This window comes from Terrapene carolina, unplaced genomic scaffold (assembly GCF_002925995.2).
Source record: "Terrapene carolina triunguis isolate 2854851 unplaced genomic scaffold, T_m_triunguis-2.0 Scaffold714, whole genome shotgun sequence".
Taxonomy (NCBI): Eukaryota; Metazoa; Chordata; order Testudines; family Emydidae; genus Terrapene; species Terrapene triunguis.
The window spans coordinates 2,826,149-2,852,456 of record NW_020665065.1 but is presented as its reverse complement, the minus strand read 5'-3'; the positions used below and the strand labels follow the sequence as shown (position 1 = coordinate 2,852,456).

The window sequence follows — 26,308 nt, the reverse complement described above, 5'->3', positions numbered from 1 at the left end:
AGTAAGGGTGGGAGTACCATGACCCCCCTAAACTAACGTTGTGACCCCCCCCTCCAACTTCCTTTTGGGTCAAAACCCTCAATTTGAGAAACACTGGTCTCCCCTGTGAAATCTGTATAGTATAGGGTAAAAGCACACAAAAGACCAGATTTCATGGTGGGAGACCAGATTTCACCATCCGTGACGTGTTTCTCATGGCCGTGAATTTGGTAGGGTCCTAGGCATGAGCAAGTGCTTGATATTCCTGTATGTTGAGATGAGTGTCATGCAGAATTAGAGCTTACTGGGCAGCAACAGTACACATCACATTTTTGGATTCCGCACCAGCCTGCTGGAACCTCCTGTGTCCCTCAAGCTGGGAGTGCTAACTCAAGGTCATGCTGCTGTCCTGGTAACTCGCCGTGGAAATAAGTCAGAAAGTCAATTTGATTTGGAACAGATTTTGAAATCAGTTCTGAAGAGGCAGAGATGCCATTTGCCTCCACTCCTCTGCTTGGCTAAACTAGCTGGTTTCTGACACCAATCGCTGGTGGTGTTTTTCATGTCCTCTCTCCCCGAACAGAAAGGACGTGTAGACAGATTCTTTTCCAAGGAGGATGAGGTAGTGGGGCCTCATCTTGCACATGTGATTTCATGCTGCCCAGCATGTGTTCTCTATTATTGACTAGAGCTTGCTGGGAAGGGCATGAGTCACTGCCCACCCCCAGCCCTTGAAGTCTCAGACCGCCTTAGGTTCTGTGTTCCTGGAAGCACCTCTCCAATGGAAGCAAGGGGCGAAGCACCACTTGATGAGCTTCTCATTGGAGAGATTATTCTGCTCCCCTGAAGAATTTCTCCTTGTTAAAGGAATTTCTTCTTGAATGGGAATGAGGACTGTCCCCCCGGGAACTGGGGCTGCCCTTGTAGACACGTGGAAATCAAAGATTGTCTCACCCAGGCCTGCCATTTACCACCTCATCTCAGAACCAAAAGAGCCCCAACTCGTCCACAGACTGTGACAGAGGCAGCAGCCCTGGCTTCCCAGCAGCAAGGCTGGGGGCAATTAGGGTTTTCCTGCTAGAGGCCCTGTGCACAGATGGGATCCAATTACCATTCTGATTCTCTTATGGATACATGACATTTCCCTTAATAATAGGCTGGAGTCAGCCTCTAGCTGGACCGACATCCCGGGTATTCTGCTCCCTGAGCCCTGCTTTTGAAAACCTGTCCCTCAGCCCAGCTGAGCTCTGCCTTTTCTGCCTTCACTTCTTCCATCAGAGAAGCCACTAGAATACAACAGGGAGTGAGAAATGTCCTATCCAGGAGTATTTGCTATGTAGAAAGGGTTGGGGAGTCAAATCGGAATATTAAACTTTGCTTTCCTATAGCAACTTCATTGGAGGAACTCAAAGCACTTTGCGTGTATTCAGCCTCACAACACCCCCGAAGAGTGTGATCCTCCTGATTTTGCAGATGGAGAAAACAAGGCAAGGGAAGCTTTAAATGTCTCTCTCACGGTCACCCAGCAAGCCAATGACAGAGTGCTAAATCCGAGTTCTACTCCCAGCTCTGTCATTGGCTCAGTGTGAATTCTTGGGCAAGTCCCTTAACTTCTGTGCCTTTGCTTTCCCATCAGGACGATGGGCATTGTAATACCTGCCTGTGACAGGGTGGGAAGGTCTGTATCAATCTGCAAACGCCATCTAGTTTTGTGCACACCATTTTGTTTCCACTTTGTATTGCAACCTTCATTCTGGAGCGTGACCTTCCTGTTTTATTGCAACCTCCAGTGTGGATTAGAGCATCCACTTTGTCGTAGGGGCTTGACACCCCACCGAACAACTGTCTGAGAAGCCAGCACAGAGTAATCTAGGGCCATCAACTCAGATTAACTCTCATTTACTAGCTCGTCCACAGAAACCTGGCTGAGGGGCAGGGCTGAAGTTCCTCAGGGACATGGCCCAAAGGGGCAGAGCGTATATATAAGGGGAAGTTCCTTCTGTGGGGCGGAGTGGGGGAAACAGGCCATTGTGACATGCAAGAAGACCAGGCTAAGGTAGGCAGGACCCTAACCCTAACCGTCACCAGACTGATGAGCATGGAGTTACACGTTTGTTAAGAGTAAAGTGCCTGTGGTTAAGAAATCCCTTTGCTAGCCCTCTCTCCCTTGCTTTCCTGACACTGTCCCTGAAATGACTAATTGAGGAGCTCTGAGCCCCACAGTGAGAGAGAACTCTCAGGGAATGTGTATGAGCAAGTGGGGGCTCAGGAGGGCTGGGGCATGCCTCCAGGGTTTAAGGTGGCTGGAGTGCGGGGTCCCACTGCCCAAGAACCATGTCAGGCCTGGGGTCTCCAGGTGGGAGTGCGTCTGAGTGACCCAGAGCTAGGAACAGTGAGCTGTCACTACCCAGATCCAGGGGGCTTAGAAGCATGTGGGATCCAACAGGACAGACTAGAGTCTGTCCAGAGTGGGGCACTGGCCCAAGCTGGGATGCTACCTGCCTCCCTCCTGAGGGTGTTAAGAGGATGAGTCAGATAATATCTTTACGATTCATAGAATGAGCCATTATGTCTGACCTCCTGCATCAGCATAGGCCAGAGAACCTCACCCAGTAAACTCACCTAGCCATAACTTGTGTTTGAGCTATAGCACATCAGTTAGGAAGACATCCAGCCTCGATTGAAAGATTCTGAATGAAGGAGAATCCACCTTGGTAAGCTGTTCCAAGGGTCAGTTACCCTGACTATTAAAAAAAATTGCACCTTATTTCTAGTCTGAATTTTTCTGGCTTCAGCTTCTAACGGTTGGATCTTGTTCTGCCTCTTTCTGCTTGATAAAAGAGCCGTCTGCTATCAGAAATATCTTCCCCATGGAGGTACCTAGGGTCTATGATTAGGTCACTTCTTAACCATATCTTTGTTAAGCTAATCAGACCGATTTTAAGACTCTCAGCATAAGAAGCTCAATACATTTCGCTTATCTGAGAGAAAGGAAAGAGGTGATTAAGAGAGGTAAAATTGCAAACACAAAGGGCCTGATTCTCCCTACCCTGCTCTGTGTCCCTTGTGCCAAGTGGATAGAAAACGCTACCAGATCAGAATTCCGCATTCCCTCATAGAGGGGGTAGCTTTTCACAGTCTCTTGGCACTCATTTTGCACAGACATAAATGACAACACAAGGTGGAAGGCACTGGAGGAGCAGGCCTCGTAGTCGTGTGTTGCTTTTTTCCTGCTCTGGATTCAGTAGCCTGTGCACCAGCTGATATTCCAGTGTCGATGCATCTGCGACACTGAGGTTTCATGATGCGCCAGCCCATTTACAAATCCCGTGCCGGCTGTGTTCCAGGACTGGCTGCCTGCCTGGTTGTCCATGTTGTTACGAAGGTGACAGCATCTTTGTCAAAGGGAAGAACCCCATACTCTCGTAGTTTCCCACAGACAAAGCAAATGCATCTGTACTGGACGCTGGGTGCATCTCCCTCACCTTACGCTTTTAGCTTCCCTGTCTGCTTCATCAGCAGACAACCCACAGATTCTTTCCCCAATTTTTATTTTCCACAATACATTGAATGAAGCGAATATGAGAGACACGTGATGCATGATGGATTTCCTATCTGCAGCTCAGGCGGGGTCAGCCACATCCAGGCAGGGTCCACTCAGGAGAACCCCCTGACATACCTATTAAAATCGATCTAGAAATAATTGGCCTCCCAGCCTCAATAAAACTGCCTGGTGATTCTGATTTGATGACGTAATTATAATAAGATTAAGCAAGACAGCCGTTTTCACACGGGGTATTACAAAGAGAACTCTAGAGACATCCATTTTAATGTGGTCGGTAAGTGCAGCGCATTACATTTTCTTACAAATTGCTCCAGGAGGAGAGAGAAATGGGAAAAAAATAGGTGTATGCATGTTTGTGAGTAGGAGGGAGCTAGGAGATGAGGGAGTATCTGTAAAGGTATGCAGGGGGTGTATGGAGGGAGGGTTTGGGGGATGGACAGTAGGGGTAGAAATGGAGGGATGTGTGTGATGGGTTTGGCTTGTAGCTTTGGGAGAAGAACATTGTATGATGTCAGAAGGGTTGCAATGTAGGTAGAAGGAGGTACTGGCATGTGAGAGTATTTGGGGGTGTGCGGGAGGTGGGAAGACAGAAGGAGGGCTCTGGTATGTTCAGAAGGATGGATGAAGTGCACAGGTAGTAGATTTGGGCTTGACAGTGTGTAGTAGGACAGGGTAGGTGGTGTGTGTTGGAAGTTGTCAGGCATGGTACATGGGTGGGGTGGCGCTCTTGGGGTGTGCAAAGGGCAGGTTGGAATTGGGACAATACGGGGAAATCAACGTGTGTAGGGTGTGGGTTGTGCGTGGGAGGATAACCTGAAGGATTGGGACGTGAAGCTAGAGGTGGGTTTATTAAGTAGTTATGACCGCATGATGTAACCCTAGATATGTTACTTAGAACCTGTAACAAACCAGCAACTGTCAAGTCTGACAGCACCTGCCCCTACTGAATCATCAGCCCCACTCCCTGGCGCATGTGGGGTGCTAACAAACTTCGCTTTTGCAATCTAACCCTTTTTCAATATTTTTTTAACCACAAAAAATTGTCTTCGACTACTCAGGGTGTTCTTGAGAAGAACATTCCCAAACCAGTGCGGGGGGAACTCAAGGTACAGCCCATTCCGAGAAGCAGGAGTCATTGGAACAGATGAGCTGAGAGTACTTAGGTGCTAAATGTGAAGAAAGCTCTCATTGCTGACAAGGAGCAGGTATTCAAAGCATCTGTTAAATTTCTACCATTAACAGTAAATCAAGATCCGTATCCTCCAAAATAAAGCCAAGAACTTCTGTTTAGAAGTTTGTGCAGCTTGTAGGCATCGGCGAGAGTCTGTAAACACTTGCAGATCGTAGCTGTTTTGATTGGGAAAATGCAAAATATGGTTTTCCTAACCAATGCTTTCGAAAGAAGGCAGAGGGGGCCCCTTTGTTTTTAATTAAGGACTTCCGTTTCCTGCTCACTGCCACTGCACGTCCTTCCTTTTATAGTCAGAGCACTGCAGAACATTAGTCCCAAATAAGTTTTCTCATGAAATTAATTGTACTGGTACTGAGCTATCTGGCGGCCAGTCCCAAGGACTGCAGACTGCACCGAGCTGAAAGGTGTGAACTGGCCTAATGGGTGGGGAGGAAGCGGTAGATGTGATGAATCTTGGTTTTAGAAGGCTTTTGGCCTGGCCCTGCATGACATTCTCATAAGTAAACTAGGGAAATGTGTTCTAGATGAACTTACTATAAGGTGGGTGCACAATGGATTGAAAGACCATACTCAAAGAGTAGCTATCAATGGTTCGCTGTCAAACCGGGAGGGCGTATATAGTGTGGCCCCACAGGGGTCAGTCCTGGGTCTGATACTGTTCAATATGTTCATTAATGGAGGTGAGATAATAGAGTCGAGACTATACAATTTGCAGATGACACCAAGCTAGAAGGGGTTGCAGTCACTTTGGAGGACAGGATTATAATTCAAAATGACCTTGGCAAATTAGAGAATTGGTCTGAAATCAATAAGATGAAATTCAGTAAAGACAAATGTAAAGTACTTCACATTGGAAGGAAAACTCAAATGCACAAATACAAAATGGGGAATACCTGGCAAGGTGCTTAGTACTGCTGAAAAGGATCTGGAGGTTACAGTGGATCACAAATTGAATATCAGTCAATAATGTGATGCAGTTGGGAAGAAGGCTAATAAAATCCACAGGAGGTAATTGTCCCACTCTACTCAGCACTGCAGAGGCTTCAGCTGGGGTACGGTGTCCAGTTCTGGGCACCACGCTTTCAGAAAGATGTGGACACATTGGAGGGAATCCAGAGGAGAGCAACAAAAGAGATAAAAGGTTTACAAAACCTGCCACATAAGGAAAGGCTAAAAATGCTGGGCAGATTTAGTCTTGAGAAAAGAAGACTGAGGGGGACCTGATAACAGTCATGTCAAGGGCTGTTATAAAGAGGACGGTGATCAGTTGTTCTCCATGTGCACTGAAGGTAGGACAGGAAGTAATGGGCTTAATCTACAGCAAGGGAGATTTATGTTAGCTACTAGGAAAGACTTTCTAACTCTCAGGGGAGTTAAGCTCTGGAACAGGCTTCCAAGGGAGGTTGTGCAATCTCTGGCCTCACTGGAGGTTTTGAAGACCAGGTTGGACAAACACCTGTCAGGGATGGTCAGGGTTCACTTGATCCTGGCTCAGCGCAGTGGGTTGGACTTGATGGTTCCTTCCATCATTTTGCTGGAGTCTGTGATATTAACTCTGTGTAGTCTTTTTAAAAAAACTATTATTTTCTGCTTCTAGTGCATAAACTGCATTTTGTTTTGTGTGTGTGAGATAGTGTAGGGAATTTGGGAGTGGATTCCACAGCCTGTTGTGTGTATGTTTACATCTCTGTGTGTATGAGTGTGTGTCTGAATGGAAGTATGTGCAATGGTATTCATGTGAATGTATATTGGGCCTTCTTTCTACCAGTCAGTGTGGGTAATATTCTTCTAAAGTCCAGCAAAATCAAATTAACATCCCTGCCAAAATCAGTGCCTAATGAAGCTGAAATTAATTCCAAGCCCAAATGAGCAGATCACAGTCTGAGCTGCTCCTAACTGGATGGGAAGCTTGCCAAGAATGGTGTGTGCTGGACACCTCGAAGGAGTAATGACTGGCCCCAGGGTCTGTGGCGACTGTTTCAGACTGCCAGTATGAAACAAGTGACTTAGGTTTGTAAATTTCCTGTCTTAGGCCTGGTCTATACTGGCAGAGATGACACCTGTGAATCATGGTGGCAGCTCCACTGGTGGTTACTGCTCTGGTAAATTACACATCTTATTTTGTCCCTGCAGCTTGAGGGCAAGACCTCCCCATGCCCAAAGGGGGAGCCTGCCATAAAGAACTGACTTATCTAAGGTTCTGAAACATGCTTCATCTCACTCTCTCGAAGGTTCCCAGTGCAAAATGCTACAGGATAGAAGCAGGAGGAAAAGAGGATCCTCATCCTTTCATTTGGAGATAGAAGGGCAGAGGTTGTGGCCCAACTCATTATCGCTCTCATTACATACCAGAGCAATGTTTGAACAGTATTTAAGGCTCTCTAGAAAGCAAATTTTTTTTCTGCCCATTTATAATGAATGTGTCTAATAAAACAGAGATGTAAGAGGATGTCTCTTTGCCATGAAGGCACTGTGCACTGGCCAGGGTGATCAGAAAGCATCTTACCCTGCTCTTGGATGAGTTACAAATCAGCATAATTGGGATAACACCGCCAGTCCCAGCTGAGACCTGTACCAGGGCCACGGGAGAGTGGAAACCTCCAGCACACTCTCAGGAGCCTCTGAGAGATGGGGCTCAAAGAACAGCTCGCATCCCCTCCAGTCTTCTGATACTTTTAAACCTTCTTCCCCTAACATGAGTACCAGTTCTGTGGCCACACTTTAAATTCCATTACACACCTCTCCTGTAATTACCGTTGAGTTACATGGTCACGGAGTCAGTTTTACTGGTAAATGCCCTGAAGCAGTAAAGGATTTGCAGCCCCACCGTGATTATTAGGTAATTACACTTTGTACAGCTCAAGGTATTTCCTGTGAGACTTATGTTGCTGTATCAGAGAAAGAAATATCCCTGTATTTATCCAGTAATAATATGGTTCATGCTATGTAATTATCAGCCCATTTACTACATAGTAATTAACATGTAATTAAATAGTCACCTATTTCCATAGTTGTTAAAAAAGGACTTAGGTGACACTGGAGCTTTGCAGTTTAAAGTGTTAGCAGCTTTCTTTATTTAAATCGTAGAGACTTTCAAAGAGTTGCACAGGTCTGAACCCAGCACTCCTGAACAACCTCACAATAATAAACTGCTGGGCAAACCTTCAGTACCAAGCCATAGTGAGTTTAGGGCCCTTCTGAGCAAACACTACAGTAACAGACGCTTGTGCACAACCTACATTCTCAAGCAAACCCTATAATAACTAATCATCCTCAGGAGTAACCCTACAAGAAGAACCTAATCTCATTTACAAGCATTCAAACCATATTGACCCAGTGTGTGCCTATATTTCAACAAGTATCAGGACCCTACAATAATAAGGAATTTATTTGAGTGTCAAGCTTAGCTCGGATTGTTAGAAACAGCGATTTAAAAATTCATTTAAGATAGGATGAACACAATATCTTATATATTGTCCTTCCAGCGTCCAATAAAGGATTAATTTATATAAAAAAAAATGATACCAGCACTACTACTACTTCAATATCTCTTGCCCTGTAGAGCACCCAACCCAGTTCACCACGCTTAGCCTCTTCAGATCTCATTTTGTTATTTTTTTCATGCATAGAGAAGAAAATACAGAAGGAAAATGTATTTCCTCTCTCTCCCACGTCTCCACAGTGGGAGTTATCATTTCCTCATATAGTAACTGCCGCAGTCTTGGTGGTGACACTTTCCAACCATATTTATTTCCCTACCGATGCTTATCTGATGTTTTCTTTCACGTATAACAGGGAAAGGAACACAAATACCTGAGCAGCTATTAAGTAATAGAGACTTCAGCCCAATATGTTCGAATACTGTAGACACATCATATGAAATACTTGCTACAAATTGTCTCGAAAGGAGGCGTGTGGCTTTCTCTCTTCCGAACTTGCCATCTGCACACTTCCAATTACTAATGCAAACAAAGTTCCTTCCAGTGCCGTTTGCATGTCAATCTTTTTAAGACGATGATAACAGTATTCATTAAACATGGAGACAGTTACGCTGCTTCCCAGAGACCGAGCGGTGAAAGCAACTAGAGAAATTGCAGGCCTCCAGCTCACGCACAGCAATCAGCTGCATTCGAAGAAAGCTGATCTCGTGAAGTTGGAATCAAGTTAAACTTGGATTTGTCTTTTGAACTGGTTTGTTTCCCAGTAAAACCTTCACAAAGAAGTAAATGACGCCTGGTTAATAGAGCTGGCTCAGAAACTGAGGGTTTTTGTGGGAAGAGGGAGGTTGTGAACATTTTTGATTGAAATGGAAAATTGTTCATTTTCCTTGTAATTTTTGGGCAGTATCATCGAAAAACCCAAACACCTGGGGAAAACAATGTTTAAATTAAAACTCAGTAAATGCCAAGGAAAATGAACATTTTCAACACAAAAAATTGTTTCTATGAAATGCCATTTTTCATCAGAAAAAACACTCTATGAATGAAAAGTTTCAGCCAGCTCTCCTGATTAATGACAATAGCCCCATTCTCTACAGTCACCCCTCAGAGAAATCCTTTCCACTAAAGCTTGATTTTCCAAGGTGCTTTGTCCCTTCACTGCGACAGGAATGGTGGGTCTGCATTTTACCGTAGGGGCCATGATTTCCCAAGGGTACTGAGCATCCTCAGGTCCCCTTGAAGTCAACAGATGAAGACATTTAGCACTTCCCAGGACTGGACTGGATCCATAATAGTGGGCCAACCTCCATAGGTTCAGGATGAAATCTTTGACTCAGTGGGAGCTTTGCTTTATCCAAACTGTGCAAACCCCTGGAATCTGCAAAAGTGGGCTGAGAAGCTCTCAAGAATAGGTTCTCTCATGCTATTTGAGCACTTCTGCTTTGGTCTCAGTAGTAACCTAGATATGCAAAAGCCCTTGATTGAATATGAGGTTCATTTTGAGTTTGGGTTCCCCAGCGGATGAAGGATTGCAAGTGGACGGGGTTGGAGGTGTTATGGAGGATGATAATGGCTTAATTTTTATGGCACCCAAAATTGTGCTAGTGCTTCATGATAAAAATTAAAGAAAAACAAGCTAGGTCCGCACCCAAGCTGTTGATGAGTTTATAAAGTGAAGCATAAGGATAAATAAACCCTGTATTATTTTCATAACTAGGTTCACTGCAGACATTCTTTTTCATATACAGTTCCAGTTGTGTTGTTTTTAATTTTGCCAAGTTCTTTGCCTCAGTACTATCATGTGGCAGAGAGTTCCATAGGTCACGCACTTTGAGAGACCATATGGCCTAGTGGCTCTAGTACTGCACTGGGACTCAGGAAATTTGGGTTATATTCCCAGCTGTGCCATTGACCTGCTGGGTGACCTTGTGAAAGTCACTTCATGGCTATGTGCCTCAGTTTTCCCATCTGTAAAATGGAACATTTTAAGCTCTTTGAGATCTACCAATGAAAAGCGCCATATTGGAGCTAAATATTATTATTATTTATTATGTGCAGAAAGATAATGCTTTCATATGGTTCCTCTTTACACAGGAGTCCTTGATTGGCCACATGATTAATTATTTTATACCCCTCCTATCTCTCATCTGATGACTTTTCCTTACCAAACTAATGGCTTGATCCAAACCCTATCAAAACCAATGGAAAATCTCCTACTGACTTCACTGGGCTTTGGGTCATGCCCTAAGTATTCTGGACAGGTTTGCATAATCAAAGTCGATCACAGTTTATCATTTGAAATTTAGGAAGGTGTCAGCTTCAAGAGGTGTTTAAGTAGCAAGTTCAGTTTTGGTGAGGTTCATGTACAGGGCAATGTATGGGACTTACAAACTGGAACTAGAGGAAATATGTGCAGCAGCAGTTGGGGGGAAATCCTAATTTTGCTATATTTGCAGAACAGAAAAAATTTGACAGTTTCACAATTTTTTTTTTGTCATTTTCAACAAAAAATGAAAATAGCCTTTGACAGACTAAAATCTATCATTCAGTGTGAAAACAAACCCGGTTTATTTGCTTAGTAAATGGCACATCTGCATTTCAGGCAAACCTATGCAAACATGCATTTTGCTGTAGGGTGGAATTCATTCATTCTCTCCTGTGCACAACTCTGCTGGCTGAGGGAAATTTCCAAAGATTGACCTTGACCAAGCTGAGCAAAGCTCACCAAAAAATCTTCAGTTTTCACATGCAAAAATTTGCAAAGTCAATATTGATCGTGTCACATGGCTCTTCTTAGTGCTTGAAGCCAACATAAAACTGTTTCACAGAGTGAAACAGTTTAATCCAGTCTGAAGTACCTTGCTGCAAATATCTGAGCTGCTTATGTAATAATGCTCTCTGATGGCTCAAGGTTTAGTGCACAGCTGGCTGGAGGCTACTGGATGATGTACAGAGTAATATCTTGCCATTTCCAACTCAGCTGTTGGGGCTTTGCCCGCAGAGATTCAAACTGACAACCTTTGCTGAAAGAATAAGTAAACGAAGGGGCTTGTTAAAGATAATATCCCTGTACAGGAGGACCCCAGAGAAGGGAATTCATGGCTCCTTACGATGCAAGACTAGAATGACACATTGAACAATGTTCCATTATTATTATTTCTGATAAGATTAGAAATGTACTGATAACAACAGGGGTTGTTATTATTAGCCAGCTCTAGAGGGGAAGGATTGTCTCATGGTTAAGGCCCTGGATTGGAAGTCAAGAGAGCTGGGTTCAATTTCGAACTGCCACAGTTTCCCTTGGGCAAGTTATTGGGTAATCTCACTCCTTGTCTGTCTTGTCTGTTTAGTCACTGAGCAGCTCAGAGCAGGGAGGTCTCTTACTACATATGTGTACAGCACCTAGCACACTGGGAACTCTGATGTACTGAGATGTCTGTTAGGGATCCACTTCTTGGTGTCTTCATTTGAATGATGAATGGAAAAATCAAAGTAGATTTCATGGTGTCCCTAGTTACTGTCCAGCCAGACACTAGCTAGCTCAGCTCATAGCAGCTTAGGTAGTGTTTGGAAAATGTGATCATTACGTAGAAGAAAACACACTGGGTGAAATCCTGGCAAAACTGCCGTTGACCTGAGTGGGGCCAGAATTTCTCCCCTGTCATTTTATCAGTTTGTTCCCGGCCTCCTTTCGGGATTGTGTTCCTTACTAATGAAAATATTTGTAAGGCGGCTATACTAAATTTAGGAAATTCTGGACTTTATTTTATTTCATCATTCTGACTGATGCTCCGTATTTCAATCAGACGCTTCTGTCAGAGTGACAAGGAATCAGAAAATAATGGAAACTCTCCTGTAACTATTATAGACTTCAGCTTCTGCGCCTACAAGACAAAGCACAGATCACCTTGTGTCATAGCTAAAAATGCATCACATGTATGTATTAAGCCTATCAACTTTATACACGGCACAGACCTTTGGAAGTTGTGTGACAGTCTTTGTGCTGATGAATTTTCAACAAGATTATTCAGCACTAGAAAAAAATAATGCTTCTTACCTCTTCTTACCGAATAACAGAGCACTAATATACTGTAATGCCAGAAAAGGAAACATTCCCCTGGCCGTCTCCATCACCGGGACTTTGTGAATTTATATATTGTTATATTCCCCTTCAAATGCATCAGGGCATTCTGTCTTGAAAAGTTAGCAAGAAGAATTGGATTGCTATTTGCAATAATTGTAGATGATTCCCTTCAGCAGTGCATTATATTTAAATCCCGACAACACTTAGCATGCATATAGTACTTTTTGTTCAAGGGTATGAAAGTGCTTTAGAAACTTTATCTAATTAAGAACCAAGAATAGAACCCATGAGTCCTGACTCCCAGGCCTCTGCTCCAACCAATAGAACAAACTCTCTCCCAGAGCTGGGAAAGTAATCCAGGAATCCTGATTCCCAGTCATTGTCCCCCTAACCACGCTGCTCTAACCAGTAGGTCCCATTTTCCTTACCTGCTTTGCCTCACTCATTAGCATTAGCATTCAGGTTGTCAGGAGGCAGTTAAAATCATTTGCTTTGACTGAAGACTCATTTCTTCATGGAGGTTCCTTTCTAGTGAACACATCTGATGCTGCGTAAAATAAGATTGACCCCTTGGCACAAGAACTAATTGATCAGCCAGAGCTGCTTGTGGTGCAGGGCACAGCAGGCTAACAAGGGTCTCTCTTTGGACTGTGTGAGAGATGTGACGCTTTGGACTGGCATGTGCGGTAGAGTTGGAAAAGCCAAGTGAGAGGCAAGCTAAGAAGATTAACTAATACACGTGATTCACAATAATTCCCCTTTTCAATTATTTTCCTTCTTTTGCTCCAGAAGTTTAATTTCTAGGGCACTCCGTTTTCTTATGTATTTATTTAAAGTTACAGACTCGCAGCTACTAACATTCAGAGTGAAACATTTTACTTCTTTCACTAAATAAAGAAGGGTGGTTTTATTTTATCAGCTATTGATTTTACACTCCATATTCCTTTCCTCCACACAGATCCTATAGCTAGATTTGCTCTCCTTGGCCTTCTCTCTCACACACACCATGTCCACTGTGGCTGTGAGGAAATGCCCCAAGCTCTTAGATCAGGCTTCGTATATTGCATTTTGTTTCCTTTACATGGTACCATGTACTGCTTTGAGGGCATGCGGGAAAGAATGCTGCATTCAGCATAGGGTGACCAGATAGCAACTGTGAAAAAACAGGACGGGGGTAATAGGCGCCTATATAAGAAAAAGTCCCCAAAAATGGGACTGTCCCTTTAAAAACGGGACATCTGGTCACCCTAATTCAGCAAATAAGAGAAAGTACACCTTCCCTATTAGCCTCTCCTTCTTCCAAAAGGACAAGCAGATGCCCATCAGTGCTGTCACATGTTTATTTCTTTGCAGTGTTTTTGACACCTGGTTTGCATTAGTTTTGTATTTATGAATTGGTAGTTACATGCCTTGAGTCCACGGCACCATTGAGCTGTGGTAGCCTACAGCAATTCCATACCTACAGCAACACAACAACCTTGTGTTGTCAGGACGCGGGGCAGGAAGAGGATAGCTCAGAATGCAAATGGGGAAGGGGAAGATACTCTTGGAAATTTAAGTTTGTTGGATTCAAAACTCTAAGTGATGGTTGCTTCCATTCCCTGAGAATCAAACGGCAGCATTTCCACTGCCCTGTAGCATTGACCTTGTTGTCCTGGCCAGGATTCCAGCTTACGTAATTACACTGCCTCTTGAAATTCACCTGCCCATCTATGCAGAGTTGTACATGAGGGGGAAGGATCCTTCCTGACCCCTGTGGTGAACATCTTGCACCCTGAAACATAAGCCTTGATTTCCATTTGTCCTAGCTAGAGCAGTGTGAATAGCAGAGGTTTCAGGTTGACTGGCAGTTCTGAAAAATCAGGAAAACAAATTATTTCAGGTTGAACCAAAAATATTTCCCCCCCAAATTTATAGCAAATCTAAAAAGTAAAATTTGTGTCAGACAAAATGTTTCATTTTGATTTTGACCATTTTTAAATGATTTGCTTGTGTCTTAAATAAAAATTGAAATATTTGGATTTTTTCCCCAGATTTCCCCCCCCCTCCGCCCCCCAACCAAAACAATTTGGTGAAACAGACACTAATTTATAAAATGTTTTGGTGTCGCCAAATATGCATTTTTCATTGCAAAAAGTTTTGGCTGAAAAATGTCACCCAGCTCTAATCCTAGCACATATGGCAACTCCTCTTATTCTACTGATCTAAAATTACCCAGCCCTTCTTCAAACCTGCTCTCTGTGCCTTCTGCTCGGGTAGTCACAGCTCCTCCGGGGTGCTGAGCCACCTGCGTTTCCAACACCTCTTCCCTACTCCCCAACCTTGCAGCAGGGCCTGTTGTCGAAGCTCCTGGCCTTTCAGAGGGATCCAGCACTAACATGTTCTAGTATATTTTTAGAATTCATTCCTTTTTTTAGCTTTTTGCAGCAGTGTCCCACTGGGAGCAGGTCCAGGTATTTTGTGTGATACAGTTAGATTGATTGCACTTTACAGCTGCTCGGATTTGTATTGCTTCTGACCTTGGGACGTGTGTGGCATTTGTGCTTCGACATGAACATTTATTGAGGCATATTAGACAGTGCCTCTTTGGTGTGGGGAGCCAATTCGTTTGGTCATCCGATCTGCAATACCACCTGCTCTATTGAGAGCATACTCTGGGCAGGGTTAGTATAGAACAGTGGTTCTCAAACTAGGGCCGCCAGTTTGTTTACCTGCTGCGTCCGCAGGTTCAGCCAATCGCGGCTCCCACTGGCTGTGGTTCGCTGCTCCAGGCCAATGGGGGCTGCAGGAAGTGGCGCAGGCCGAGGGACATACTGGCCGCCCTTCCTGCAGCCCCCATTGGCCTGGTACGGCGAACCGTGGCCAGTGGGAGCCACGATCGGCCGAACCTGCGGATGCAGCAGGTAAACAAACTGGCCCGGCCCACCAGGGGCTTTCCCTGAACAAGCGGCAGCCCTAGTTTGAGAACCACTGGTATAGATGACCCCTTTGCACCGGCCAGTCTCTCTCATGGGGTAGCTGGTGGGGTCTCATTCTGTACTCTGCCTTCATTCCATTGTCACAAAACTGTTACGTGACATTTATGAGTCAAGGTTGCTATAGAAGCCCACCCCCGCCCCGAGGGCCTGGTGGAAAGGATCTCAATAACTTCAGAGGGTTTTGGTTCAGACTGGAGTGTCCGGCGCTCTTGATGTCTCAAGGACATTCAATGACTGCTGGACTTTCTGGAACTCCCTTGTCCCATTGGAAGAGGTCAAAGAGTGAAAGCCCCATCACCTCTTCTCCATCACGAAAGGAAGGTTGGAGACAGAGCAATACACGAGCAGTTGTCAGGGCCTGGCTCTGGTTAGGGTATGTGGGGGAGGCAAGGACAGTCTCCACCAACAATGGACCAAATGTCTTCGCAACAGATTCCACTGGCCAAGAGAGACATGGCTCCAAATGGTAGGTTCTAGTGTAGAACTTCCCCAAGCACCTCCAGTACCTCTCTGAGCAAAAATGGCCCTAACTCAGTGTGGGAAGACACATATTTCATTCCTACAGACACAAAACCGGAGACCGAACGCATGTCTGTGAGTCAAAACCCTTGTGGGTTGTTCCCATTGTCGTCATGGCAGCCTCAAAATCTCGAGACACGTCTGTTGATATTTAGGATTAGGTCCCCTCCCTTCACCTCCTCTGCCCTTGATTTCCAGGAGCTCTGCTGAGCCGATACCTCTGGCATTCCTCTGACGGCTGGACGAATGACCAAGTTCCATGCCACCAGACAGAATCCACGCCCTGACATGACTGCCCATCTTGACATCCCGCCTGAAGAGCATCCTGTCCTTCTCTGTCCTTCTGCACCTTTTTGCTGCTAGTCAACAGCCTGCTAGATGACGAGGGTTCCCTGTAGGAATTGCACCTGAAGATGCTGACCGAGTGTGCAGCCAAGACATCGAATGTGTTGTTGCTTGGGCTTTATTTTATGTGTCCCTTTATCTTTTACTGTTTTTAATGAAATGGAAGCTGGCAGTGTAAACACAGTGGCTGCTATTTCACTTAATAGCATTGCCCACCAGGAAACCTTTCAGAAATCCCTGCAGAACCCCGTGGGAAGGCGATTGATATTTAGCTTCTGCACTTGTTCCCCCACCCCTCCCTTTCAAAGTAACAAAGCAATTTCACCAAACTTTCCCTGCTCCATAGAGATTTTAATGAAACGCTGAGATAACTATCTTCCTCCTGCTGCCTGGCTGCATTAAAGCCCCAGTGGACTCAGGGGGCGCTGGAGATAGTCAGCTGGACCCAGCCACGCTCTTGTTTGGAAGCATTTAACCAGACACAGATGAGGTTTCGCTGTTTCCTCTTCATTCCCCACCCCCCGTCTCACTTTATGAGTAAATTAGACCTGATGATTTGACATAGCTGCTGCCTGTCATTCACCAGGGCTAACTGATTGGTAAAAGCAAGGCCTGCGCAGAAGAGTTATTCACTTTATAACAAAGCAAAAGTGAGTGAAGCTAGTGAGTGAAGCAGTGAGGGTGGCTTGTCTGCTGGCTAGGACTGGGATCTAGCAGTCAGGATTCCTGACTCCCATTCACAGCTCTGCTGTTGCCTGGTTGTGTTATCTTGGGCACATCAGATATGGCTTTATTCCATAACAGCTGAGCACTTGCAGATCCCATTGAATTCAGTGGGCGTTGGCGGTGGGAATAGAGAATGGAGAAGCACTCCATGAAGGAAAGCAATGTCAATAGGAGTCAACCAAGTACATGAAGAATAATGTAATATTAATTATAATATTATTAATAATAATAATGCTTGAGTGCTCTTTGCCTGGTTGGTAATGCAGAGATGCCCCTTGTACTGGGAAAGTCGTCTTTCCATCGTTACAAACCAGGATCATTTGATGGAGATCGCGAGTGTATTACCCTTTGGAGCCATTGACCCTCTTGCTGGCACTGATGGGCACCCGTTCTCCACAAGCAGAACCGCGGTATAGTTTGCTTGAAACACTGAAATGTAACTGGGAGTAAATGAAGGAAATGGGTCATCTGCAGAATTGAAGCTTGAGCTTGGGGACCAAAAATACCCTCGTCTCACCTCCATCTATTCCATTTCTCACCACATAGACATTGCTGGTGCACTGGCCAACTGCCACCCCTGCCGTTAGGAGGGGGGAGAGATGAGGCAATTCACCCATGATTGAGAAGGGGGGAAAACCCTTGAAAATCGGAAATACGTTCATTCTTGAGCATTCCACTGCCCATACTTTTAAGTGAGTCGGAGCTGGAGAGAGGTGCTGCTCCCAGAAAGCCAAACTCTCCCAAAGAGCATAGTGAGCTGCCCGGACCCGCACTCTTCTGCCTCTCTGCCAATGTGCCTTCCCCAGGACCTGGACGGGGCCTCTTCTAGAGCGCAGAGGGGAATGTGTCCTCCATGGCCCATGCTGTCCTCCGCCTCAGAGCTGAGACTTCCCGAAAGAGCAGCCGTCGCTGCCTGGGGATGCCATGCTGAGGCCATCAGTTCATTAGGAATTAGACTGAGACAGTGATACCAAACCATTTCACGTAGGTCACTGAGCAGCTGCAGTCAGACAATAATGATTTTTAGCTGCTCCTGACTAAAACAAGCCTTGTATCTGATCGCCAGGTCCCCGAGCTGCTGGACCCAACAGCCTGTGCTTCATTTTACTGTCGAGGTGGAACGGGAAGGGATCTGCTTTCTGAATTTGGTGCTTAGACTGAGGAGGCGTTGTTAGCAAAATGGATCGTTCTTAGTCATTGTGGCTAGCACTTAGCTTTGTTTACGACTGTGACAGTCTTTGTTGCTGAAAGGAGTCTGTGCATCTAACCTCCCTGCCTTCTGCCAAAAATATCTAGCCAATCTAGACATGCATTGGAAGGAGCCATGAGCTAAGCTAGACCTAAAATATCCCCTGTGGGGTTTGATCATCTAATGGCAAAGAAGTGGGGATGCTAAGGGGAGGAAGCCTGTCTAGTGGTTAGAGCATAGAACTGGGAGTCAAGGGACGTTGGGTCTCGTCCTGACTCTGAGACTGGTTCTTTGTGACCATGAGGAAGTCATTTCACTTTACTGTGCCTCTATAAAATGTACTGCCCCCCTCACCAGCTATGACTTTATCACCAGTGACATCTGCCCAGTCCCTCCCCCTCCCCCTCCCCTAATGGTCTCCTGTCCCTTTTTAAGACATTCTGAAATTCCACTCCTGCTTCAAGTTCTGCTCATCAGTCTTTCACTCCCATGCCCCTAAGATGCTGGCAAATGCTGAGTGTGTGTTTCTTTCTGTGTACCAGCTCCCTCTTTGCTTTTATTGTTTTTAACGCTGCAAGTCTCAGCTGGTGACTGAAATCCTGACATCTGATATTTCTGCAAATGACAAGACGGGGGCAATGTGGAAAGCAAGCTGCTAATCCCTGAGTGCTTTCAAAATGTCAGCACCGCAGTCGGTTTCCGCCTCCTCCGGTTCTCAATCCCTGCTGACTGTCTCACAGCATTAGCACTTTGAGTAGATTGAGCCTTCTCTGGCTGTGTGCTGGCAGAGGAGACATTTTACCTACGTACACCCTGAGGTCAGTAAGAGAAGGAAAACCAAAGCCCAAACTCCACCAATTTTGCTCATTAGGTGGCCTGTCAGCTGAGAACCTCTGCTGCACAATGGGAACTGCAGTGGGTCGTTGGTGCAGAGTGACTGCTTTGGATTATGGGGCCATGAGGCAGGCCTCACAACTGGCTGCTCTGGAGAATGCTCCTGAAGAGAGGGTCACTGGCATCAGAACAGAGCCAGAAACAGAAAACAGGGTAAGAATGAAGATGACCAAATTCTTCAGGAGATTCTGACACACTGAAGGGAGAGGAGAAAGGTTTCCTCTTGCAGAGACACTGTCCTGATCAGCAGGGAGGAAGAAAGGGAGTTGGTCATAACACAAGCAGGTGCTAGTGGCTGGGGGAAGAGGACAGTGAGGTATGGGGAGGTGGTTTCGGTAGAAACATCTCACACTTCCTCAGGGCCCCCGTGATCCCAAGGTCCTTGACAGCAAGCCTGAGGAGAGGCAGGCTTGGAAAGGTTCTCCACCCTAAATGGCTAAGAGGCACCTGGGTCATCTCAGGCTCTTGGAGGGTTCCTGCAGCGTGAGATAGGGGATGTATGAATGTGTGTCTGGAATGGCGCCTCTTGCCCAAGCAGAGAGAACTGGTTGCTGGTGCCTGCAGTCCAGGCAGCCCTAGACCGACTCAATCCTTGTGGACAGAGAGCATGGTGTGGCTAGCACAGACCCAATTAGGAGCAGCTGCAGGGCAAGCTGAGCATGATTTCAAACAGGAAGGAGTGGGCCTGGTTTGAACATTATTTGAGGGGATGGTGCATAGGGATTGGGTGACACACGTTCTCAGCACCTCTGGTGATTCGTTTTGTTCACCTTTATTACCAGAACCAGGCAAGCTCCATGGAACTGGCGGGTCTGTGAGCCCCATAAAATATTTTTTGAGTTCACAAAACGAGTCTCTTTTAATGCACCTTTTCTCGATCATTTAAACACATCCCCCACCTCCCCACCCTCCTGAGGAGAAGTTAATAAAAATTACTCATTCCAGGGCTGAGTTTAACCCTTCTCTTCTTGCTTCAGGGAGATCTAGATATGGATAGAGATAGATACATCTCCCTGAAGCAAGATATAGATATATAGATGTTAATGTAATTTTAATTTTAATTTAAAATGTGTTTTCTGTCTATAGCGCTATTACATTGTATTGTGCACTATTAAAGAAACAATGGCTTGAGGCAGAGGGATTATCAAGTTACACATCAGTCTGCAGGGTTTGATTTTATTACAAACCACAACAATACAGCCATCAAGGGGGGGAATCCTATTGATTGATTTATAACTTGCTGATCCATCTGTCCCCAACCATTATTCCATGTATAATTTTTCATTATGTGCATGACAACTGATTCTCAGCCACATTAAAACTCAATGTGCAATCACGGAGGAATACAAAGAACTACTAAATATGTTGGAATAATAATGCCTGACAGTAAAAGTTTGATGGAAACCAGAAGTGGCTGTGCGGGTACTGGGACAGTCCTGGCATCTTAAAATCTGGAAATGGAATTTAATTGTTTACTTGTTATAAGGAATATTAAACAGCAACAACTGAGAGGCAGCGGGGACAACTGGGGTCTGCGGCTGGCTACATTACTGCCCTTGGACAAATCGCTTCACTTCTGTGTGTCTGTTCCCCCTCTCCTCCTTTGTCTTTTACTCTGCAAGGCCTTCGGGCCCAGGATTGACTTGTGCTGTGTGTATGTACAGCACCTACCACAATAAGGCCCCCATTTCAGTTGGGGCCCAGGCACTAATATAGTAATAATGGAACAGTAGGACCAATCGGACACCTTAGTCACCTTCACCAGCACCTAGTAAGAATGGCCTAGAGATAGACCATGGCTGCAGTGTCCACAGGGGGATGAGTTCGTCTGATGCACCCTAGGAACTTTCCAGCTTTCCGGAGTTTCTCTTGTAAGCATCTCCACCTGTGAATGGACATTTCCCCCAACACAGCTGAGAGCCATCATGTCAGCTCTGCATATCAGCGTAGGTTGAGAGTAAGGCCCGGGTGGGTGGTGTAGTACTTGGTTGCACTGAGCCTGGCTAGCCCTTGGCTCTGTGGGAGTACGGGTAGTTCCTTCTGGCAGAGACTGGTGAGCACTGTGCCTGAATAAACCTCCTCCCCATGTTGTCGAAACCTGAATCTGCAGCATATGTTCCTCTGCTGACGCGGCCACCAGAAGCATGAATGGACACCAAGTTCCTCCTTTCAGCTCAAGGCTTTTTGTGCACCATCGTTTTGCTTTTACCCATATCTTTCTAAGCGTTGATGCTGCATTGACCGTCAGTGCATTAACAGCAAACTCCACAGGATGTTTCTCCTGAAAAACTTCCCGTATTTCATTCACGTCCATGGGACTAGATTTTTGGTAGATATTCTTCTAAATGCGAGGGTTACATTCAAAGGAGGGGAAGCGTTAGCCTACTATCTCTCATGCTGGGTTACCGAGGGGGCCAGGTATCTTCAAAACAAAGCGATCTAACAAGGGTTGCTGACAGAATAGGTTTCGGAGGGGAAGCCGGGTTAGTCTCTAAGGTGCCACAGGGATTCTACGTTGTTTTTGCTGATACAGACCAACAAATTTATTTGGGCATAAGCTTTCGTGGGCTAAAACCCACTTCATCCATGCATCTGATGAACTGGTTATAGCCCACGAAAGCTTATGCTCAAATAAATTTGTTAATCTCTAAGGTGCCACAAAGATTCCTCGTTGTTTTTGCTGACAGAATAGTTAACCATCAATGGGCCTCTGTGTCACAGCTCCCTTCCAGATGCCTGGTCCTAGCAGGGTACTCACCAGAGCTGGCTCCATCCTCTGGTTCTAAGCGGTACTTCTGCTCTCTGTCATATCTAACAAACCAACTTTTGGGGCGGGGGGAAGTATCCAGTCCATTGCAAGCTATCATTACCCAAGCACTTGGCAGTGAAAGTGTTGGTAAATCTGGCTTGTTAAAGGTGACCTTGGTGTTATTGTATTAAACTGTCAGAGTTCACATTTCTGAGTGTTTGATTTATACTTGGTATGCATCTTGGCACAGAAGTCTGCACCACTTCTTAAAAAGATGTCACTTCTCACTGATGTTTTCAACATGCTATAAACAGCTTAGATATTTTATCCCTTTACTGCAATGTTGAGTGAAAGTCCTCCAGGAGGCTGCCAGATGGAAAGTGAGGCTGCTGCAGTTTAAACTTGAGTAATGAAAAATAAATAACAATAGTGAGTAGTGTACATGGAGTACCGGTGCTCAGATCAGCAAAGCATAAATATGGAGGCAGACAGATACGTGGATAGACAGAATCTCGAGGGCCAGATCCTCAGCAGATGTAAATTAGCATCCTTCCATTCACTACTATGGAGCGATGCCTATTTACATCAGCGGAAGACCTGTTTCTGGGTCTTTAGTGCACATGGGTAATCTTGAGTCTCCAGGCTAAAAGAGTGGAAGAGAGAAGGATGTATCTGTCAGAGGGGCCTTTGGAAATGTGGCTCTCTACAGCTGTGAGGTAAGTGAGTAATCCCATTGACCTCCTAGGTAAGAACTAATTAGTGTGAATAAGGGTTGCGGAATCTGGAAGGAAACGAGCTACATAATGGCTGTTTTCTGTTGTGACATCTCTCTTCCTGAGTGACGTGTGAAGGGCATTTTCCCTCTGCTCGGAAGCTAACAGATGTCACATAGACTTCAGCTGTCGGGTCTTGGTCCATGTCTTTCACTCTTCTTCAGGTCAGAAACAAATTTCAGTGACGTTTCTGGAAAATTAGTGGTACTTTGAATATGTGCGGGCAACAACTCTGAGTTAAGGTGAAAGCCAGTAGCACATGCAAACGGCTCCAGATACTCGTCTCTGTGTCTGACTTCTCTTGGTGGTATAACAGTGCCATCATCCAGGGGGGTCTCAGCTGTCAATTAGCTTCTAGAGCACATCTCCTGGCTGGTGCGTGTAGGGGCTGTCCCTTTCAGGCGGAGCTGTCAGCCCCTGACAGGGGAAGATACTAGCGATGTCACACTAGTAGTAATGAGAGTCATAAATCCTGATGAGACACATTGATAAACAGGAAAAGGGGGGGGGGAAGAAGGCTTTGTATTTGATTAAAGAGTAAAGCAGTAAATACAGGGCTAGATTGTGACGCGGACTATACGGAATAGGAGGGAATGAGAGCCCCCTTTTCATGCCTGCAAGGGCTACCCAGACTTTGGGTCCTGGTATGCAGGAATAAACAGGTTTCAGAGTAGCAGCCGTGTTAGTCTGTATCCGCAAAAATAACAGGAGTACTTGTGGCACCTTAGAGACTAACAAATTTATTAGAAACCCCCTTGGGAGCCGCCACCCGATGTGCCAAGACTACCCCTGCTTCTGTTTTCCCTGCCAGCTCAGGACTCCAGCACCCCGTCTTGCTGAATTAGACACTCCAGTCCACTTCAACACAGACCCAGGGTCTGAATCACTTGTCCCAAAGCTGCAAGTTTACCCAAAAACAGCTCACAGGAGTGTGCTTGTCTTTAGCACTCAGATGCCCAACTCCCAATGGGGTCTAAACCCAGATAAATCCGTTTTACCCTGCATAAAGCTTATGCAGGGCAAACTCATAAATTGTTTGCCCTGTATAACACAGATAGAGAGATATGCACAGTTGTTTGCTCCCCCAGGTATTAATACATACTCTGAGTAAATTACTAAATAAAAAGTGATTTTATTAAATACAGACAGTAGGATTTAAGTGGTTCAAAGTAGTAACAGACAGAACAAAGTAAGTTACAAGCAAAATAAAATAAAATGCGCAAATCTATGCCTAATCAAACTAAATACAGATAAGTTCCTCACCAGTTCCAGAATGCTCCCTTTTACAGGCTAATCTCCCTTTAGCCTGGGTCCAGCAATCTCTCACAACCCCTGTAGTTACTGTCTTTTGTTTCAGTTTCCTTCAAGCATCCTGGGGGGGTGGAGAGGCTCCTTCTTTAGCCAGCTGAAGACAGGAATAAACAGGGCTGTTCACCTGAATGTTCCCTTCCTAGAGCAGGGGAGTAGAGAATGGTTGGAGAGGGGCAAGAAACAGGCAGAACCTTGGCTGCATCTGACACATGGCCAGCATGGGGGAGAAGGTAAAGGCCCTCTTATGGACAGTCTGTTCTGGAATAATTAGTGCCCCACTTCACACAAGGGCCTAGTCTGGAACGCCTATTCTGCAATAACCATGCCGATCAATTTCCACGCGTAGACAAGCCCTTCCTAGCTAGTCAGCCCCCCTGCCTCTTTCACTACAGACTGCGAAACTCAGACTATGGGAAATTTTGCTTCAGAGTATTTCATTAATCCAATAGAGGATGGTTTGGCCTAGATCCGAAGCTGGGGTAAGTTGTCGTAGTAGTACGGTGACTTCAGCTGAAGCTGTGACAATTTACATCAGCTAAGGAGCTGCCCATTGTACTAGATCTTCTCTCTGAATGTGGGATTTACCCCAGGGAGCAGGTTGGGAATCCCTTGGCACCGAGTACTTTCTATCAAGACATGGAAACCATCAAACCAGTGGATTACACACATACGTACATTTGCTGCTTTCAGTGCCACACTTGCATTTATTTATTTATTACAAGTATCTTACACCAGGATAATATTCACTGGAGCTCTAACATCTGTTTGCGAAAGACAGCGTCCTTGGGCGGCAGCCAGCAAAATCATTTCAATGCAAAATTGCAACTGTAACACACGCACAAAGCCACAAACCTACTGTACACTGAGATGCTTTTGTTTTCAAACTACTCATTAGGAATGATGCACGAGCCAAAATGATACCCCGTGCAAGGTGAATTAGGAGAAAATGAGCCCATCTGACCTTCTAAGTGATAGTAATTACAGTACTAAGTGCTATCTATGGTTAATCCCATTCTCGCTACAAAGCTGTACCAAAGTTTCCTTCTTTCCTCCAGAGGGTAGATGTCTTTATGTTTCTTCAGTTCTTCATGCCTAATTCAGCCTGACAAGCAACATAGTTGAGGGGATAGAAAATAAGAAGCCTGGTTTAAAGATTATTTTATATAATGCAGGACAGAAAATTAAGTTGCTGCTGTCTGATGGCGGCTCGCTGGCGCTGAGTGAAATGATTTGGGAGAGTGAATGAGTCTTGCTCTCATTTTTAGGGGATAGATGTCAGGAGCTAACACTGCAGTGGGCACTCAGGAGACAGACAGACCTGCCTGGGAATGGGGCTGCGTTTTCGCTCTGTCTGGCTTGTGTGGCCACTGTCCTTGCGCTAGCAGCCTTTTGGGAGGGCTTTGATGCCCAAGGGGTCAGTCCAGCACTTTTCAGCTAAACCAACCTCACTGAAAAAAGGTTATTAAAAATCATTATTTATGCAAAATACTTAGGGCCGGACTGTGATCCTCTGCTGTGGAGTAGCAGCTCATGCTGTGACTTCAGTAGGGTTGTTTCCCATTCCATAGCAATAAAGGTATCCCCATCTGGCCCTAATGGACTATGAGGAATGGGAAGAGGAGCTGGCGGGAGCAGGGAGAGAATTAATATCTCATGCTATCCCCCTGAGGGTGGATACACGCAGCAAACTCTGAGACAGGGAGATCTCAGTGGACGAAGCAGGGTTTACAGGGAGAGAGTTATTTCCCAGTGCCACCCGACGATTATTAGGGTTTTTTGGGGAAGGCAGCAGCGATTGGTGGTGCATGTAAATGTCATTCATATTCCCTGTCTAACTGAATTACATACTGTCATACTCCCATGCTGGTGCCAGGAAGCACCCCTACAGCCTCCCTGTGATGTAGTTCGTACCAGAGCCGGACTCAGGATCTCTAGAGAGTTTGAATCCCAGCCAGTCAGTTTCAATCAAATAAACTCTTTCATTCCCCGTGAATTACAGAACCCCACCCTGCGCGTTTATGAATGTGGTGCCACGCCCAGGTTTTAGGCCACTCTGTCATGCTGGAGCAGGCAGTGGCACTCAGGTAGGGACGAGGGGGACAGCAGTGTGGGGGCTCCGAGCTGCTCGGGACACAAAGAGGATACACCATAGAGTGAGTCACACTCTCTTGAGCGGCTGGGAGCAGAGAGAGAGAGAGAGGCAGAGTCCTGGAGAAGCAACGGTGAGAATCCTGAAAGGTTGATTGGAGGAAAGGGAAGCAGAGGTCGTGGGAGCCTTGTAGCCCTGGGAGCCTGTTAGTAAAGACGGGGAGGCGGCAGTGCCTGGAGCCCGTGGAGTCTAAGGGAAGAGGCAGCATCTGGAGGGTAGCAAGGTGACTGGAGGAAGGAGCAATGGGAACCTGCTGTGCTTTCTAAGGGAGAGGTGGCCAGTGCAGACTCAGGTCCAAGCACACAGGGGCACTGTGAGTTACAGAGCCACCGTTTTGGGGTCCCCAGCCTGTATCCCCTTCTCAGGCTTTGCACTCTTGTGTCATCCCCACAGAACCTGGGTGGACTTGTAGCCT

At 45.7% G+C, this 26,308-nt stretch overlaps 1 protein-coding gene across 2 annotated transcripts in view; it reads left to right on the top strand.

The window, feature by feature from the left end:
- Positions 1-26,308, top strand: part of AJAP1 (adherens junctions associated protein 1) — a 107,571-nt gene that overhangs the window by 64,002 nt on the left and 17,261 nt on the right. The window lies entirely within an intron of this gene.